Here is a 20,141-nt window from a genome sequence, read left to right as displayed (position 1 = left end):
GGTTTGACCCCTGGACTTGCTCACTGGGTTAAGGATCCTGCATTGCTGTGAGCTGCAGTGTAGGTCACTGAAGAGGCTTGGATATGGCGTTGCTGTGGCTGTGGTGTAGGCTTGTGGCTGCATCTCCAATTTGACCCCTAGCCTGCAGAATTTCCATATGCCATGGGTGAGGCCCTAAAAAAAAAAAAAAGAAAAAAAAATTAAAACAAAATTAAAAATGCCTTTGACTCTGTTAATGACTTGAGAATATCAGATTCTTGCGTTGTCATTCTTTTCATTTCTCTTAGAGAGAGAGAGAGAGGAACCTCATGACTCAGGTGGACCACAGACCGGCCAGGAAATAGAAAAACAGGGCCACCTCCTCTGTCCCCTTGGAAGAACTTCCTCTCAATCAGGACTTTTTCCCCACAACTTCAGTTTGCATGTGGCTTAGCTACCTCAGAGTCCAGCTCTATTTAAACTCGTCACTGGTACCTCACAGATAAAATCCTGTTTACATATTACTCATTGTGTTTTCCTCTGTCTCTTGGAAAAAGCTAACCATGTACTGGAACAGTGGAATGAAAAATGGACCAAAAGTCAGATCTCAGTTCAAGAACTAATGCAGATGCTCAGTCAGTCATTATACCTCTAAGACTCTTTTCCAGTAAGACGAGATTAATAAGAAATTTCACAGAGTGTTGTAAGGATCGCATGCATATTAAAACAAATGGGGAGGGCATTATAAAATCTATATAAAGCATGGTTGTCATTATTAATTGGAAAAAGTTATCTTTTATAGTCAGAGATAACATCATCTGGCCATCAGCCTAATTTAATATAAACTACAAACATGAAAAAAGAATAATTTTTCTTTCCCAATCTGAGTATAACAGGGCACACCCAAAATAGGTCTTCACGACCTTAGAAAAAAAATACCTTCCATTTTCTGAAATTGACAGTGGTTCAACTTCCTTAGTAGAAAGCTAAGTAGAAAAGAAACATGCAGGTCAGACATAGCAGGCTAGACTGTAAAAAAAATTATAAATAAATCCTGACCAGACCAAGAGATTTGCTTTCACTAGAAGAGTCTTTCTTTCAAGCACTAAAAAATGTTCAGAAGTTCAGTTCGGCTAAGTACCCCCTAAAATTTTACAGCTGATCCACATGTTATGTGAACCTTTAGAGCACATGTAATTAGACTGAAAATCTTATTAAAACAGGATCACTGTCTGGGACTAGTTCCACAAGTTTTGTCTCTTGATAAAGCCAAAATAGAGGACCAGAAACATATGCAAAAGTAATTGATGAAAATTACCTACTTTTTTTGAAACGCAGGACAAGACTTAAAGTTGGATCATGCTGATGGTTAAAAGTTCAAGTTGTTTCAAATGTGTTCCCACGTGGCAGTTCAAGAGGGTGAAAAGTGAGTAAGTGAATGGTTCAGGTGACAGCTTTCTCCTAAACTGTGCAAACAGCCAACTTAAGAAAACCACCAATTTCTTCACATACAGTGAAACAACAATCGTCATTTCCCATGTAAAATACTGGAGTATTATATATATATATATATAATATATAGTAATATGTACATTAATATTATAGTTAATTATTTTTATATATTATATTAATATATATTAATGTATATATATTAGGACTATCGGTCTTCTTATAGGCTGAGAAAGATCTACTTGGTCAAAGATGATAAAATTCTTGAGAATAGAAATTGTACTATCTTTTAAAAGTCATCAGATAATCTGATCCTTCTCTCCACTCAGCTGTGGACAACAGCCTTGCAAATGTAAGATATAGGTTTAATTCTTCCCTTTCCCCAAATAGTATTCTATAGCATAACTACATGTTACTATCAGTAATTTCAGTTTAAAACACATAAAAGAATAACACGGACCTTCAAAAAGCTTTAAAATCTCTCCCAACCCCTACATGAACCCTGTGAACTCTACCACTGCCTCCTTTTCTAGAGGAAAGAGAAAGTAACGTTTTTCTGACTGCCGTTGTGTGTCAGCTTTTTTTTTTAATTACTCAAAGAATTTTATTACATTTATAGTTGTACAGGGATCATCACAACCCAATTTTATAGCATTTCCATCCGAAACCCCCAACCCATCCCCCCACCCTGTGTCAGGTTTCGTTTTCTCATCTTATCTCATCCCTCGTCTTTGGGTAGAACAAGGGCAGGATCATATGCATCAATGATAAACACTGTTAAAATAGCTGTGCAGTAGAGAAAACAAGTGTGAATACAGAGCCTACAACTTAAAGTCAAGCTTTACTTCTTTTTATCTGAAGTGTATTTCGGTATGTGTACAATGAGAACCCTACATCTCAACAAAAAGGAGAGGGGGAGGGAGAGAAAGAAGGAATGAGAGAGATTCATGCTGCTTGCCCACGCTGATTTGCCTGAATAAATGTTTCAGGGAGTATTACATTCACCTTTGCATAACACAAATAAAGATACAGGGCTAATAAATAAACTGTCATTTTCTCTAACAGGCAGTCCAGTGTGGAGTGGCAACAACACAGTCACCAAGTCTTTTTCTCCCTTTTATCCCCAAATCCTTGCTTCTGAGATCTTACGGTTGCATGCTTCCTTGAGATCCAGAAAGTCTCAGGGACTAAAATTCTTATCTAAATTTTTCTTTTCCAGAAAACAATATGTGTAAATCTATTATCTCTTGTTTCAAAGAACATTCTTTACAAGCCAAGTTTTCATGGGACCATCCTGTATATTTTGATTACCTCCTAATTCAGTAAACTTCGTATTTGAGTTGGAAACAAAAAACAGAATCCTGACATGAAGATTCACAAAGCGCTCCCTACAGAAGAAATAAAATCTGTACTCTAATACTTCAGCTCTGTAGGCAGGTAGTGGGCAAACACTACCTAAATTTTAAGTAATTTGCCTTTGAATCATTTTACACAACTCAGTCAACATGTGATATTTCTGCAATAAGTTTTAAAATTAATACCATTTTTTTAATAGAAGGAAAAACCAATGAAAGAAGAAATCCAAACTGGTTTTTCCAAAATCATGTACAACAACAAAATAACATCTAGATTAATCTGGAACAGAAAGAGAAATAACCTCACTCCATGTAGTTTTAATGCAGAAAGCACACTTTACCTACCAGACCACCCTCATGATTTCAGAAATCCACCTGGGTATGTTCTCAAGACATATTTTAAACAGGCATTTGGCCTAAAATTTATGTGTAGTACAAATCCACCTCCATTTAATAATTCCTCAGTGTTATTCCAACTGTCAAAGTTTAGATTCCTAAAGTTCACTTTAAAATAAAGCAATTATCTGGATGTTGTTATTCTTTGGCTCAACATCACTGAAATTCTGAGACACAGTTGGCTGTCTCTCTCTTAACATTAACAAAAAGGACCCTAAGATTTAAGATAGTGACTATAGAGCCAGAATTGGCTCATAAGAGAATCTGAGAATGTGGCATCCTGGAGGTACATTTTTTCTCATATGAATACCAAAAATAAAGAAATGGTCTAAGGACCAAATGCCACGTCAATGTACCATTAAGCCTAACAGTCTCCTTATCATTGTACAACTATAAATGTAATAAATTCACTGAGTAATAAATAAATTAAAAAGTCTAATAGTCTCCTTTACATCATTGTAAATGATCAAATGCTATATTCAAGACCTCACTTCAAGAGATTGTTTCTGTTATGTACCGCTATTAAGTACATTTAAAATTGCTCAAGTATTTTAAATGCTTTTTTCCAAAAGAAAATTGTCAATTTCCTTAAACTGTTGAACACAAGTCTCTGAGGAAGGCAGCTAAGTCTTGCCCTTCTTCATTTCAAAAACTTCCTTCAGGAGTTCCCATCGTGGTTCAGCGGAAACAAATCTGACTAGTATCCATGAGGACATGGGTTTGATCCCTGGCCTTGCTCAATGGATTAAGGATCCAGCGTTGCCATGAGTTGCAGACACAGATTGGATCTAGCCTTGCTGTGGCTGTGGTGTAGGCCAGCAGTTCTGATTCGACCCCAAGCCTGAGTACCTCCATGTGCCATGGGTGAGGCCCTAAAAAGATAAAAAAAAAAACCTAAAAAGTGCCTTCATATTGAATTAGCTCCAGAAAATGAAAAAAATAACTGAGAAATTGTATAACAAAATGATGTGGGTTTTTTTCCATTTTGATTTTTGATGTCTTCTTTGCAGAATCCTCTGGAATCCTACTGGAGAACAGGTCTTAAATTGACACCTGTCAGAGATAGCCAGCCCCACTGATTAACAGCAAATCTTTTCTTGCTGCTAAATCCTAGCAATAGATATTACTATAGAAAAGAGCCTCCAGAAATCTTATGAATTGCTATTTCCTCAGAGGGCAAGAGAAATGAACCTCTATATTTGCAGAAAGACAATATTAAACAGCTGCTCGCAAGTCTCTCTCCAAAAGCACTTGATTTCTATAATAAACAGAATTAAATTGTGTCCATTTCTGGTCCTAAACAACAGGGCTGGGCTTTAAAATGTAGACCAGGCACATAAAACGCCGCTGTAACATCCAGCCACTATCATAAATAGGGTAGTCTAGGGAAATTCCAGATCGAAATTGTAAGCCAAAGCTTATTAACCAACTGCTTTAAAAGGACATAGGCAAGTTTTGTTTTAATTATTTTTTTCTTTACTCCTGGAAACCAAATTTTAAAAAAATAACAGCAGAAAACCTTTTGTTTGACAAAACAACAGGCTTTTTTTTTTTTCTTTTCTAATTTGGAATGAAGATAAAATTAAAATTGCCAGTCGTGTTTAAATGCCAACACGTGTCATTTGTGCCAAAATGGCTTTATTCTGTGTACCAGCCCTATCAATTAAAATTCACAAGTGGAAGGGACTAAGAGATTTAATGCTTTGCCTGTTGAGCAGCCAGTGAGCAGAGTAGAGAATTTCTTTTCTTTTTTTTTCCATGTGTAATCCCTGCTGATGACAGGAGTACACACAAACACTGATGAGAATAGCTGGATTGTTTACAGGCTCCTTACATGTCTCCCAAACCTTTCCAGGCTGTTGTTATTTTGCTCTGTGTGCCCTATAGATGCGGGAACTAAGCTCTTGAATCTATTCACCTAGAACACAATTCCTTTAGTCTGTTGAAATGCTTGAATGGATGGAAGCACTAAAAACCAGAAGAAATAAAGGCAGAAAGTCCAGAAGAAATACTTCAATGCTGAGAGGTCTGAAGGTAGACCTTTTAGAAGGTCTATTGTTTGGAGTATTTTCCCACTTTGATTGTGAATAGATTCTACCCTGAATCTGAAAGAAATACAATAGTAGCTTGACCTTATAAACCTGCACAGACCTTTTGCCTTTCATATTCCTAACTCAGGTGTAAGAGCCCAGTCAAGGCTAAAGAACATCCTAAATGAGATCCTGGCCATTCAGAGACCAGCACCACCCTGGAAAACCACCAGTTTATTAACTTGGGGCATTCAACAAATGAAAAGATTGCCTTTGGCCTAATCTACTTGATTAAATAGTAAAAAACTATTTAAAACATTTTAAATGTTCTTTAATTCAATCGAATTGTGTTCAATTCAGTTACTGAGTAACTTGGGCTTGATTAGCAGTAAAAACTCATAGCAAACATGTACAAAGATTTTTTTTAATTATAAATTTACTTTGAGTTCCCATCATGGTATAGCAGAAACCAATCTGACTAGGAACCATGAGGTTATGGGTTTGATTCCTGGCCTCACTCAGTGGGTTAAAGATCTGGCATTGCTGTGGCTGTGGTGTAGGCCGGCTGCTGTAGCTCCAATTGGACCTCCTGGGAATCTCCATATGCCTTGGGTGCGGCCCTAAAAATAAATAAATAAATAATAAAAATTTAAAAATGAATTCACTTTCATAAACTATGTATGCATGATTGGAATACCAAAAAAAACACACCCCCTCCCAAGAAAAAAAAACAATTAGTAAGTTCTGGGACTTTCCAAATCACTGAGAGAAGACTAAAACTAGTCACTTCAAACTATTAAAAATTATTTTAAATAAGAAATAATATCCTAAAAGTTATGCATGTGATACATACCCTTTTATATTATTTAGTGAAATTGTGAATTTTCTCTTGCTATTGGACTTAAATTTTTTTTAAATGCTCTGATACTGTTTCAAGAGTTCAATTGAGTGATATTGAGAATCTCATAATGTATTTTTTCATAGTAAAGATACTTGGAAAGTGAATAATTTATTTCATCAAATATAAAAATGAAAGAATCTGAAAACTTATGTATTAGAATTTCTAAAAACAAAGAAATGTTCAAATTGAATTAATCCTAAATCACATACACACACACTTACATGTACATATGTATGTCAGTTGTTCCTCCAGATTGTCTTTTGAGTTCCATAATTTTCAGGGAGCATATTATATATAGACACATATGGGGAAAAATGTGTATCATGTATGTGTCTAAATATATCTGTATACATGTATTGCATATGCATACAATACACATGCTCAGGTGCTGTACATTTAGATGTATATTTCTGTCAGGACTGAAAACAATGGAACCCATTTCAGCACGTTAGGTGAAAAATGAGTTTATTAATAAGTAGATGGCCCCTTAATCCTCTGGAATCACACTCAAAAGCTACAAAGCCAATGCATTTCCCAGGGGAAAAAAAAATAGACGCTGGTTGTGGATACAGCCATTAGGGACTCTGCTACTTATGCTCAACACCCCCCCCCCCAAACAAACACACAAACAAAACTCTCCACCAGGATCTTCCATAATTGCCAGAATGATCCTATGAGTGCTTCCTTCTTCATGTCACTCTCTTCCTAGCAGAAGTCTTAAGTGGTATGTCTGATTGGTAGCACTTAGATCACACATCTGTATTTTCGCTGTAAGGGATTTAGGTCACACATCTCTATTTTCACTATAAGAGAATCTGGGGAAGGGGATCTCTGCCTTGGAGAGGTGGAATCATAACACTGGGAATTCAAAATGAAGAGGAGGGTTCAAAACATGCTGACAGCCACAACAGATGACAAATATCCACTCCTATCCATTTCTTGACATCCCAACATCACCAGGTATCTTCCTTTCATATTTAAATTTCCAGCAAGATAATGTCCCAGGCTAACATAGTGCAACTTTCTTCATACAAATGAAAACACAAGCACCCTCAACTCTAAACAAATGACAAACCCAAAGCCTTATAAGTTTCTACATCCAATTCTAAATCTAAGAAACCTCACGCTAGTTGGTCACTATTCTTCTAAATCTGTCAGAATTCCAACTTTATATTTTCTTATATGCTAAATTATGAAATAAAAATATACAAATGTAAAATAACAACAGAATGGGAAAGAGAAAAAATATTTTAAAATATGTAAATATGTGTAAGAAGCTTCAGGGAATATACTATATCCCTTATTTCTGAAATGGTTCATTATGTAAAGTTTTGGTTTTCTTTCTCTGCTACATGTTCTAGGCTTCTTTTTCCCTCTACCAGCTCCTCAAGCATTCAGGGGTCTTGGCCTGATACACCACATGTTAGTCCTCAGATATAGGGGCCTTTCTGTCTCCTTTATGGTAGTTTTCCATTGCCTTTACCACTAGCTATAACGGCACTATGAAAACCAGCATACCCCTTATATTTCATATATTCATCCCTGTATCCACTATCTTTGATAATCAGAGTCAATCACTCTAGCAACACTTTAATTCCCATTCTTGGTTTTTTCCTAAGAAGCTTGTAATGGCCATGAAGCAGTCACATATCCCAGTTTTATGGAAATACACTTGTGTGCCAAGGTGGAAGCAATCTTTTCTTGGGTACTAAGATTTCCAAACCAACAAAGCCAAAAATCAGAGACCATGAAAAATCATTTTTGTCAATAGATCATACAGTGTAAAAGTGAGAGGTTATATTCTGACTCCAAATCTCTTTGTTTCCAATCTTTGGGGAAAAAAAAAAGCACCACATATTATTGAGTGGTATATAACATATGCATATTCTGCAAGATGGCATTCCAGCCTCATAAGAATGGTGCCATAATATGTCTTCAATAGTCTTCATACATTAAGACCAGCAATTTCTGGTTGACAGAGTATATAGCTAGACCTCTAAATCCAATGTCTATATATCTATGCCTTAATTCTGTCCCTGTAAAACCAGTTCTAGGATCAGAAGCACTGGCACATGAATATCATAATGGACAACAAGGCATTCAATTAGTCCACAGATATTATTCATGGAAACGAGTAGGTCACTCTAAATATCCAAATCCAAAATAGTAATGTATTTCAGCAAGGCCAAATCATTGTCCAGTTCATGGTAAGTTATCTATCTCTTCTTGGCAGGTTCATACTCTTCCCCCAGATATGGATGGTATCTACATCAGGGGTTCAGGGTTTTACCCTATGAGTTTTTACCATTGGCAAACTGTCAATCTAACATCATCAGAAACTGGCTAGATTGTATTAAAGGAAGGACATGTTGATTCAGTGCATATCTTCTTCACTGAAAACAAGCATGAACCCATTCAAAGTACTGGCATGGTTACTGACATTTTGATTAGCTGTGTCATCGTTTGTATGTGAATATTAATAATCTCCTTCACAGTGAAAGCCTTCAACTTATCATTGACTTGGAAAACAAATACTCTCACACTCTAGGTGTATTTTGTTTTCTATCTAAATACCTCTTCCTCAAAGTGCCCTGCCTGCTGTCCTCCAACTTCATTCCTTCTAGGTCAATCCATGCCAATTCAGTCTAACTATTAATCGGTGTCTATGAATGGCTGAGAAAAGTACCTTTTTCTTTCCAAGATAAATGGACCATGAGAGGTAGAGCCCCAAATTCTTCCCATTAGGATATTAATTCTTCCCCACTGTCTTTCAGGAGCATCCCTGAATACTATTCTAACACTACAGAGGTCCACATCTGATATACCATAGACAATGGTCTATAAACTAAACCAAGCTCAATTTTTTTTTCTCCTCTTTTAGTCACCGGGAGCTTCTCATAATGTCATAAGTGTGAATCAATGGACTAGATGAACTTATGTGATGATAGAGGGTTACTGGACATGCCCAAATTTATAACTTGGTACACCAGGTAACACCCAACATGTAATGGTAATGCCCCTTCCAAATCAAACTCTTGAATGGATACTTCTGATTGGCAGAGATTTCTAACTCCATGGCTTAGTTCCAAGGAAGGCTGGGAAAGTAAATTCCTGGTATTTTTCCTTGAGAAGACAAGAAGGAATAAAGAAGGAAATAAAGAAGGAAATTCCCCCTTAACATGAACAGGAGGGTTCAAAATATGGTGGACAACCACTAATTTTGAAATATGATCATTGCTACATACTCATAGATCCTGGATGCAAATGTAATTGGCATTCTAAAGAAAGACATCGAGGCTAAGCATCAATTGAGAAAGTATTACACATTTTTTTGCATTATATAGTAGTAAACAAAACAAAGCAAAACCCCTAATTGTCTCATCTAGACTATCTTAAAGAAAGTTCAAAAAATCCACTGGAGAGAATAATTCACTAATTCTTGTTATTTATTTACAGCATATGACATGATGACTTCATTGCTAAGCACTAAAGTTAGAACAATGAGCTTGCATTCCAATGGGAAAGCTTTAAGAATCACATAATTTGAAGTCAGGCAGGACTTTATGATCAGACCTTCAAAGCATAGTCCCAGCAAATGAGCCAAGTCTGTTGCTGACTAAATAAAAATGAGCAATGACAGAAAAATTAGAGATTAAAAAACTCTTCAAAAAAGTGGAATTTTGATGTCATTATAAAAATGTTTGTTCAGATATACAATGAAATATATTGAGTGACCCTTATTTCCAACTCATTCTCTACTAGTAATTGAAGAGCTTAAGGAGATTTCTTGGCCCTCTCTAGCCTCTACTATTTTCAGTGCATTGTTTCCACAATGGCCAATAGCCAGAAAAGACAAAAGAATAAACGAAAATGACAGAGTAATTGATTTTCTAGTCAACAAATTCCAAGTTGACAAATTATTTCCAGGTCAGGAAAGGTTGCAAAATGTTTCTCTATCTAAAGTGGTTTTATTTATTTATTTATTTATTTATTTATTGGCTATGCCCACAGCATGTGGAGGTTCCTTGACCAGGGATCTAACCCATGCAAAAGCTGTAACCAGAGTCACAGCAGTGACAATCACAGATCCTTAACACACTGAGCCATGAGGTATCTCCCTAGCTAAAGTTTTTAAAAGGCACATTATCAAGCATCATCTATCTATCTATTTACCTATGTATGAATACTTAAAAATCAACCATATTGATGAATATCATTTAAGTGAATAGTTCAGGACTTTCAGCAAATGTTATACACATGTAACCACAACTACAATCTAGATACAGAAGAGATCATCACTCAAAAGTAATCCTTTGGTCCCCTTTCCATTTGATACCTCCCCTAACTCTTAGCCATCATTTTTTTAATCTAAAAAAAGCTAGCATTTGTGTTTTGACCTTTTTTTAATTTAAAAAAGCTAACACTTGACTTATTAGATTCTAGATAGATTTCTTGGTCTCTGCTTCTCTCTAAACTTCCTGATTTTGTCTTCTCCTAACTTCTAACAATAGCCTTCATAAGATTAAACTCATTCTGCATTTGGCCAAATTTAACTGCATATATCTGGCCTTGTACTATTGTTAAATCTGTACTTGTATATCTCTTTATGCCTGTGTAGGAAAAATTTACGTAAATCCTCATATCCACTGCCAGGCACTTATTTATCACCAGTATCAGACTATGGTGCTAAAAATATTAGACAAGATCCCTGCCCTCATGTAGATTACAATTTAAGTAAGTTGAATCAATTTATTGTAAACAAAACCCAGTATAATTGATTCTGTTGAATCTAACATATCCTGTATATTTTTAACACCACACAAAATGGTGGTGTATATAAACAGCTGCATATAAACTCTATATATTTTATGTATACAATTAAATGCATAAGTACCTAAACAATAAGTGCTTAAATAAATAAGTACTTAAACACTCATCGTGTATTAAATGAATAAATTTTGTATTTTTCATTTATTGACTTCAGTATTTGATTTGTTTGAAAAATCATCTGATTATTATGCAAACATAAGATGGTTTTGAAAACTAGTTTTGAGTTTTTTCTTTCATTAAAACTAATTAACAAAATACATTTTATGACAACAAAACACTTCCATCAACATCTCTCTATTTTTTCATTCAGTGTCTACCACCTAACTCATCAATTTGAGAGCTGAAATAATTTTTAAACTCCTATTATTTCCCATCATGTTCTGACATTTAAAAAAAAAAAGACCTCTTAAATACTAAACTTTATTATAAATGTCTTTCTTCTCTGAGTCAAAAAAAAAGTTAAAATCAATTCCATAACAAAATACAGAAATGACTCAACTGAATCTGAGCAAGCTAGGAAACAAAACATGCACAGTCTGTATTATATGTTACTCGGTGAAATAGAAATGGACAATAAACTGAATGAAAAAAATATACAAGCAAAGATGGAACACAGCCAAAGAGCTAGTAAATGGAAGGTTGTAATTAAGCAGGCACCTAGTGGATTAGAGGAAATTAGACCACTGCTGCTGTGTTTCTGCTGCCAGCACAGAATGCTTTTTAACTCAAAATAGTCAACAGTCTACCAAGAGGACTGTAATTATATATTCTTAATTTTATTTCACAGGGTATGATTGCAGACAAGATAAAATAACACGAATTGAGAAAACTGCCTACTATCAATGACATTAAGTTTAATATGGATATCTCTGTGAGAGGAGTTGTTAAATTTTAAGTTTAAAAAATTGGATTGTGTATTTATTTTAATTCCAGTCATGTGGCATTCAGTCAAAGCCTCCCAGATAAAAATCGAAAGGTAAATATGTGAAGAATTTCATTGCCAGCATCCTGCACAAGAAACATCTGGCATCATAATCCTAAAATAACATATAGAGAGAGCAAATGCCTTGAGCTGAATTTATAAATTCAAAGCATCTCAGACTAGAGCATCTACATTTTGAATTAGCCTAGTTTCCTTAGGAATTTAGATTGGGGGCCAGCTTTCAGGGCAAATATAAAACTCAGAAGAAATTTTCAGAGAGGTGTGTATTAGCTCCTCTTCTCTCTAGCACCATTCACGTCATCCCAACAGTACCGCCACCTATGTGTCTGTAATTCTCATTCCATTGTCTAGTTTCCATGGGCTCTTCCAACTCTAGATTTGCATAATATTTCCCAAAATGGGCTCAGTTTACCAGTCCTGATGCCACGAAACAAGCATCATAACTTAAATATCAAGAATTAAATGAATAATGTCTTTATGCTCTACTCATTCGAAAGAACATTTGCTTCTAGAAGTTATATTACAACTGCAGATTGGGTGGTAAAGGATAACCAAGGCAAAATCTATAGGGAGTTGGATAAAAAGGATTTCTAGAAATTAGTGCTTTATCTAGTGTAATCTCTGATCAACCCCTTCTTTTATTTTCACCAGATTACGTTACAGATATATTTACTTCCTTTTCCACTGCCACCACCAGTTATAAGGCCAATTGTTGGAGTAATCATTCTAGTTCAGCAGTAATGAACATGACTAGTATCCATGAGGATGCAGGTTCAATCTGTGTCCTTGCTCAGTGGGTTAAAAATCCAGCGTTGCTGTGAGCTGTGGTCTAAGTCACAGATGCAGCTCGGATCCCTCATTGTTGTGGCAGTGGTGTGGGCCAGCAGCTGTAACTCTGATTCGCCCCCTAGCCTGAGAACCTCCATAAGCCATGGGTGTGGCAATAAAAAGACAAAATACATAAATAAATTAATAACACCAATTATTTATCATACATTGGTCGTTCTGACTGAGGCTTTTTAAAAATAAGTAAGGCAAGTCAGTCTGCTTATATCAAATGACCTCCAGTCTACAGAGACTGTCATGAGTATCTTCACAACAGTATAGTTAATGGATTAAAAACTCAGCCTCTCATCAAACCTTTCACAATTAAAAGAATGAAGACGTATGCAAATAAATAAAAATGAGATGTATACAACCGAGATGTATACAACCCAATATAGGGAAGAATCATTAAAAATTACATTCTCAGTTAATCTGAAATGTTTAGACTTGTGACTTGGTGAAAACTAGAGGTTGTTGAGTATGAACGTTTAAACAACAATTGTCAAAAAGAAGAAAAAGTAAAGTGAAAACACTTTTGTTATAATCCAATAATCCAATTAACAATTGTTAAATTGTTATTGAACACTTAAAATTTTATAATTGTACATACAGAAGGTGATTTAGGGATGATTTAGCTAAATACTTTCATTTAAAATTTGATGAATTGAGTTCTTGAGATATAAAGCCATTTACATAGAATAATGCAGGTTAAAACCAGAAGACCAATCATAACTGAGCAGGACTCTATGAGGCCTTCTCAGGACAGACCCCTGCCCCTCGTTCTCTGCTTTAGCTCCTCTCTGAAGGACCTGGGTAACAGTATCTAATGCAAGTTTCCTGAGTTGTTTTTCAGATACTTTGACCCCGACCAAATGGGAGACATTAACTACTTGATGACCATGAGCACACAGACCCCAGCTAGGAGAACCTAAGGATTTGATAATATTCACTAACACTGTTCTGTTAGCTCACCATCAGCCAGAAAGTTGTGCCTGAGCTGTTCACATACCTGGCAACCCCACCTGTCTCAACTTGCCTTTAAACTCATCGGGGGTTCAGGTATTTCTGAGCACTAGTTGCCCTGGACTCCTAGATGGTGTCCTGCAATAAATGCTACACCTTCATTCACCGTAATCCAGTGTCAGTACACTGGCTGTGCTCACATGGGGGAGCCGACCCAAGTTTGGTTCGGTAACACTCTAACTCCTAATTTTCAAAGCAGCAGCTTACCTCAACTGCAGTGAAAACAGAGGGGTATTTTCACACTGGTCAATTCCACGAAATGAAAATGACTGGAGGGCCACATATTCTTCTTCCTTCAAAAATGAAATAATTTTACTAGGACTATGAAAAAAAGGATATTCTATACATTAAATTCTCAACAGAGGATATTGCGGAGGAGCGTGATGACTGGGGTATTTCATTTTCTATGTTGCATATTATAACCAGAACATTCTAAAGTCATGCAGCCTTCCAGAGTTACCCTTTAGTAATAGTTTTATAAAAATGAACTCAAGCCTCCATTCCATCAAACTGGAACAGGTTCATTCTTCCCCCCACTATTCAAAATTTCCTGAGGCACCACACAGGATTAGAAAGGGCACTACCAGAAGGGAGTCTTAGACTTGCATGGATGCTTTACTCTAAATCCTTGCTCCTGGTTCAATTTAAATTACTTAGTAAGACCCTGTGCCACCTCAGGTTGCTCCAGTTCTCTATCTGTGATGTTACGCCAAAATTTGATATAATTTTTATATTACCCCTAGCAGTATAAGAGCTTTAGAATATGTATGAGGAGTTCCCTGGTGGTCTAGTGGGTTTACACTGCTGTGGCCCAAGTTTGATACCTGCCCTGGACACTGAGATCCAACATCAAGTTATTGAATGCTATTGCCAAAAAAAAAAAAACCTCATGACTGAAAAAAAACTTTATATGCATTAATTGATTTAATCCTGAAAACAACTCTATGGATTAAGCACACGTTGCTCCCATTTTGGAGCTAAGGTAAATGAAGCCCAGAGAGGCTGGTACTCACATGTGGAGCCACAGTTTGAACCTAGGCAAGCCCGGCTACAAGGACTACACACTCAAACATTTCTTCATGGCCTCTATTTCATTCCCAAGGTGCAACTAACATAATGCTGTTGTCTGAAACTTCTACCAAATCCCTGGTATACCAGAACATCATTACTACAGAACAACAAAACAAAGATTAAAAATGGGATGGCAGCCATTATTTTTCTTAAATTCCTAGCCACAAAGAATCTCTTACTCAAGTTCCTGTCAAGTTCCTTTCCTTTTTTTCCTGGTTTCTCACACTGTCCTTCCCCTTTAGGGTCACCCTTTCCCCTATGCCTTGAGTCCTTTGCGGCAAACCAAAGTCTACCCTCTTAACTTTTTAATAAGCAAAGAATAACTCAAATTTCCTGTTATTGTTTTGAAGAAAGAATATATAATTTTTGTCACCTCTCCAAAGCAAGCTGGCTTTTGAAGTTCATAACCAAAAAAATTCTGTTAATTCTAAGTTTGTCTCAAAAAATCTACCCCTAATGAATGCTTCTCTTCCCACTAAAATGAGAGCATGAATATAGTTCAATTTTGTTTGATTTTTTTTCTTCCCATTGCATGTATTTTGGGAAAAAAAGTTTTTTAAAATTAGAAGAAATTGTTCTAAATTATGAAGTTTGATGTTTATTTTTTTAAATGCCAATATGATATTGACACTTTCTCTAAGAACTATAATGTAATATAGGGATATACTTGAGATTTGAACAGTAGAGGGTCCTTCCTAATTTTCCTGTGTATAAGTTATGGCCTCTACTACAAATTTAGGTGGATTCATGTCTGTTAATCTATGTGATATTAGGAGAGTAATGAATCAAAAAAATTAAAAAGTTTATCTATATAAATTATTTAATGTAATAATTATAAAATATCTACAATGTAATTATTTGGAATATTAAAATTAATCATCTTAATTATTTAAGATGTTTTTTGGTTTTTGAATACTGACTTAGAACTGGATGAAAACTATAGACTCTTTATAGAGAAAAATACACATACACATATACAAAATAATTTGTACATAATAACAGAAAGTTGACCCTTGAAAAGGGTCAAGTGTCCACTGATCCCTAGGTTTAAGTTGAAAGTGTTATGTTAAATTTATTTTTAAGTGTTTATTTTCTATAGCTTATTAATATTACTTTGATTAATGAATACCTGTTTCTAAATTTAAGACATATTACCATATTTAAACAAATCTAAATTATCTTCAATTGTAATATGCCTCATTATTTTATGTTTCATGAAGGAAAAAATTATTCAGTTTTAATTGTAGGATGCCATTAAATTGTGAGATGTTTCCAGGTTTCAGAGAATGTCAAAAATGTGGAAAAAGTGCATTTTAGAATTAATGAATTATGGTATTTCTTTTTTCTTTTGGGACATGAAAAATTGCTTTTACTTCACATAAATGACTATATGAAATATTAGGTCTTAGAGTCTTTGCCATCTTTCTTTATTATTTTCCAAGAACTGAATTCACTTTCCTTCAGAAATTCATACACTTGTACCTAATTTTATTGTAGACCTATTATTTTCAAAAGATTATTTTAACATGTCTGACCTTACCCTGCAAGCTCCCGACCTCTTTCTTGCTTAAAATGCTATCTCAAGACCTGAGCCTATCCACTTCTAGGAAGTAGTATAAAATGGAACATAGGCCAAGCGGAGTGCAGTTTCTAAAACCAATTGTATTCATTCTCTGGAATTCTTAGATGTTGAATTTTACTGTTTATTTCAAGAGTCTCTTCAGAGTCTAAAACTGAGGTGTCTGCCAGACCACTCCTACCTATTGTGATTTGTCTGTTCATGTTGATATAAAAGCCGCCTCCTCTATCTTTGACCCAAACCTTCACTTCAAATCAATCCTAACACTATCTTTCTGGCCCACCTTTGCCAGAGTTACCAACAATGCCAACATTAACTATGGGGCTGGCAAATTTTCCACCCAGAACATGGTTAGAACATGGTTTGAACATGGTTTTTGGACATGATGGTTCTTTCTCATTTCATCATAAAATAAATTTTGTAGTATTATCTTCATTGATATAAACCAAAGATCAAAATCAGTGATCCAAGAAAAAGCTGAAAAAGATTGAAAATATTCAAGTACTGAGAGCACTAAGCCATACCAACTTTCTACCAATGTCCAGAAAGAAACCAAAGGTGGGAATGTGGAGAGGAATTAGCCTTATTTATATTTTGATATCTTTAATTCGCCAGATGTTCAGAGAGTCATTTGATTGATGAGGTCTATCCAACTCATCAGATGTGTAAATGAAAAAAAAATTATTTTAATCTGAGTATCCTTGAACAAAGGAGAGCAATTAATTAGATAATTACCTTTAAGAGTAGTTTAGAAATTGGAGACAGCATACAGGACTTGAATACTAGCTTTTTGTTATCAATACTTTAATAATGACTAAGAGATTTTGACATAGTGGAGCAAAACTAAAACTCAAAAAGTGTCAAGTTAATTCATAGATGTAAAAAGGTTTTCAAAGTAGTAGCAGTTAACCTGGATGACCAAATAGAGAAGAGATATATAACTTCTCACATTAACACATTTATCTAATAATAGAAATATACCAAGAATTTTAAATGTTGAATGGTACCTATGCCAAGACAGAAATTGCAGGTATGTTAGATCATTGACTTGCCCTACTATAATTTAAATTTTTATATGTATGTGTATGCTTTACAGTTTGAAAAATTATGGCACTACTTGTTAATTCACATATACACACAGAGTCTATCATCATTATTAACAAATTTCACATTTGTTGATTCATCTACTTGCTAAAATGTATTTGTAACCCCAAAATCAATTCTTGTGGCATTCTTTCTATCATTTGCAGACATACTCAAGCACAGAGCAGTGAAGATCTTCAGCTGCCAGCATTGGCATTCCCTTTGGAAATTGAACAAGGCAACACTCCACCTTCTAGTTTTAGTTCTCATACTATAAACAATTGTCCTTTTCACAGTTTATTTAGCACCACTCTGTTTGCATTTTTGTGCTTTTCGTTGATGATTTTGGTGTTTAAAATGACCCCCAAGCATAGCGCTAAAGTGCTATCTGGTGTTACAAAAGTCAAGAAGGCTGTGACATTCCTTAGAGAGAAAATACAGGTGTTAGGCAAGCTTCATTCAGGCTATCAGTACAGGATTGCTGGCCATGAGCCCAAGGTTAATGAACCAACAAAATATGTTAAATAGGGTGTCTTGAAACACAAAAACAAATAAAGGAAAAGTTATACACTGATTCACTGATGAAATGTTGTAACTAGAGGCTCACAGGAACCTTAACCCTGTATTTTTCCCCTAATTGCAAGGACTAATATTGGCTAACTCAGTATTCAAGGAGACTTTATAGAAAGTGACAACCATGAATAACAATCATTAACTGTCTATATATCATAGACTGCCAAGTTTAGAGGATATCTGTTTGTCTTCAGTTTCTCTTTATTAAAACTTTCTTCTTATTTAGTGGAAGGGATTCTTCCATCATTTAAGCATTGTTTGGATTGTAAATTGTCAGGATGATGGGAATCAAATCCTGTCTCTCCATAACCTTGGCAATAAAGATCTAGGCACTTGACTTAGTATCTGTCAACTGAATGCTGTGACCTAGGATACTGACTCTTGGGATGGATGTAAAGCTTGTGGTGTGAAGACAGAGGTATGGTCTCTAATATGTTCCCAGGGGCAACTGGAAGCAGCAGCAATGTTCTTTTGTCACAGAGACCAGATTGGACAACACTGCAATGTGACCAGCGCTGGAAATTTTAATGCTGATGTTTCCTTGTTTTCTGCTCATTCTCCAAGCCTGATTCTCCAATCTTCTCATCAAGTCTATAAGTGATGGCCTGATGTACTTCCAAGGAATTTCTTTTCTGATAAGTTAGCCAGGTATTGTTATTGTGGCTTGTGACCTAGAATCCAGACTAAAAAGCATCAGATGCCAAGCGTTATGTCAAGCATTGTCAAATTATACTGCAAATCTATATAAATTGGAGGTTATTTCAGAAAGCAGAAAACATATGTGAGGTAAATATATATTCATTAAAGGGCTTATCATCTTATGTCTACCCTCTAGCTAATATCTAATCTAAATTATAGTAGAGAGAACCAGAAATTTAAAAGCATTTAATATATTTTAAAAGATTAATATGTACTCAATAAAACTGCTCATATGTATTGATGACTTAAAGTTAACTAAATTAGGATTTAGACTTTAAATCATTGACTGATGAATTGATCTTAATTTTCACTTCCTTAGAAAGAAGTTTAAAGATTTTTTTTGGACTTTTTTTTCAATCTTTCTGAACTTTAGGGTGTGACATTTTCTCCTGCAAGAATATTTTGGAATTATAAAATATATTTGAATTGCCTTTCAACTCCATCAGAATGTGTAAACATATACCTAAAACGGAATAAAAAACTAAGAAAGTCAAACAACTGTTCTATAGAGACTTCGTACAAATGTAAGTTTAAGAAATTTGACAAATTCTGCACATTGGTGAGATACAGACAACTCAGTATTCATAGGGTGATTTTCCTGGCATACAGGCATGAAGCTATTTGCTTACACTCTCTTCCCTAGTGGCTCCATGTTAAGTATCTGAAGCCACACAGAACATGCAAGCCTTAGTTAATTCCTCCATATATTTTACAAACTATTCAGTCCTGTGGTGCTTTTGGGGTTTTTTTTCCATTTATTTCATTTTCACATTTCAGAAGTGTTGAATAATAAAACTGTTTTCACAGATTATATTTCCCAAAATTGTTTAGTTATACTTGCAATTTCTCTCACATCTTAAAAAAAGACAGTTTCTGATCCCACATGTTGAAGTGTTGAAGGCCCCAGGGGAAAAAATAAGATTTTTGTTACTCCAAGATTAAGCCTATAACTGAAAGCAGTTAGAAACACTCCACATATACTAGAAATACAACTGTCAAGTTCTAGAAAGAACCATCATTATACCCACCTGAGAAGCAATAGCTGACACAAACCAAAAAGAGCCTCATGGGTGCTGAATGCCTTGGCAGCTTCTAAATCTAATGTCCTTGGTGTTTGTAAACCAAGTTAGCAACACCAGGCCATCACAGAAATATGTCCACATGCCATCTATTCAAATAAAATCTGTTAAAGTTAAAAAGGAAATATACCAACAGTAACAAGAGACCAACCAAACTGACACAGTCGTCTTCATGCACACTTCTGCATCTTCATGTGGAAGATGGCAGAGCCAGACAGCCAGCCAGATACTCTTCATTGTGTTATCTACACTGTCTGTAAAATAGCCCCTCTCATTTGTAGTAGATGTTTTAGAAACCTTTTCCTGAATATATATTAACACTCCAT

At 35.3% G+C, this 20,141-nt stretch overlaps 1 long non-coding RNA gene across 1 annotated transcript in view; it reads right to left on the bottom strand.

The window, feature by feature from the left end:
- Positions 1-20,141, bottom strand: part of LOC110261975 — an 82,764-nt gene that overhangs the window by 23,178 nt on the left and 39,445 nt on the right. The window contains exon 2 of the long non-coding RNA XR_002346382.1: positions 13,939-14,024. This is a non-coding gene — a long non-coding RNA (uncharacterized LOC110261975). The remainder of the gene's footprint in view (positions 1-13,938; positions 14,025-20,141) is intronic.

Source organism: Sus scrofa, chromosome 8 (assembly GCF_000003025.6).
Source record: "Sus scrofa isolate TJ Tabasco breed Duroc chromosome 8, Sscrofa11.1, whole genome shotgun sequence".
NCBI classification, from domain to species: domain Eukaryota; kingdom Metazoa; phylum Chordata; class Mammalia; order Artiodactyla; family Suidae; genus Sus; species Sus scrofa.
This window is presented reverse-complemented; position numbering and strand designations above follow the sequence as displayed.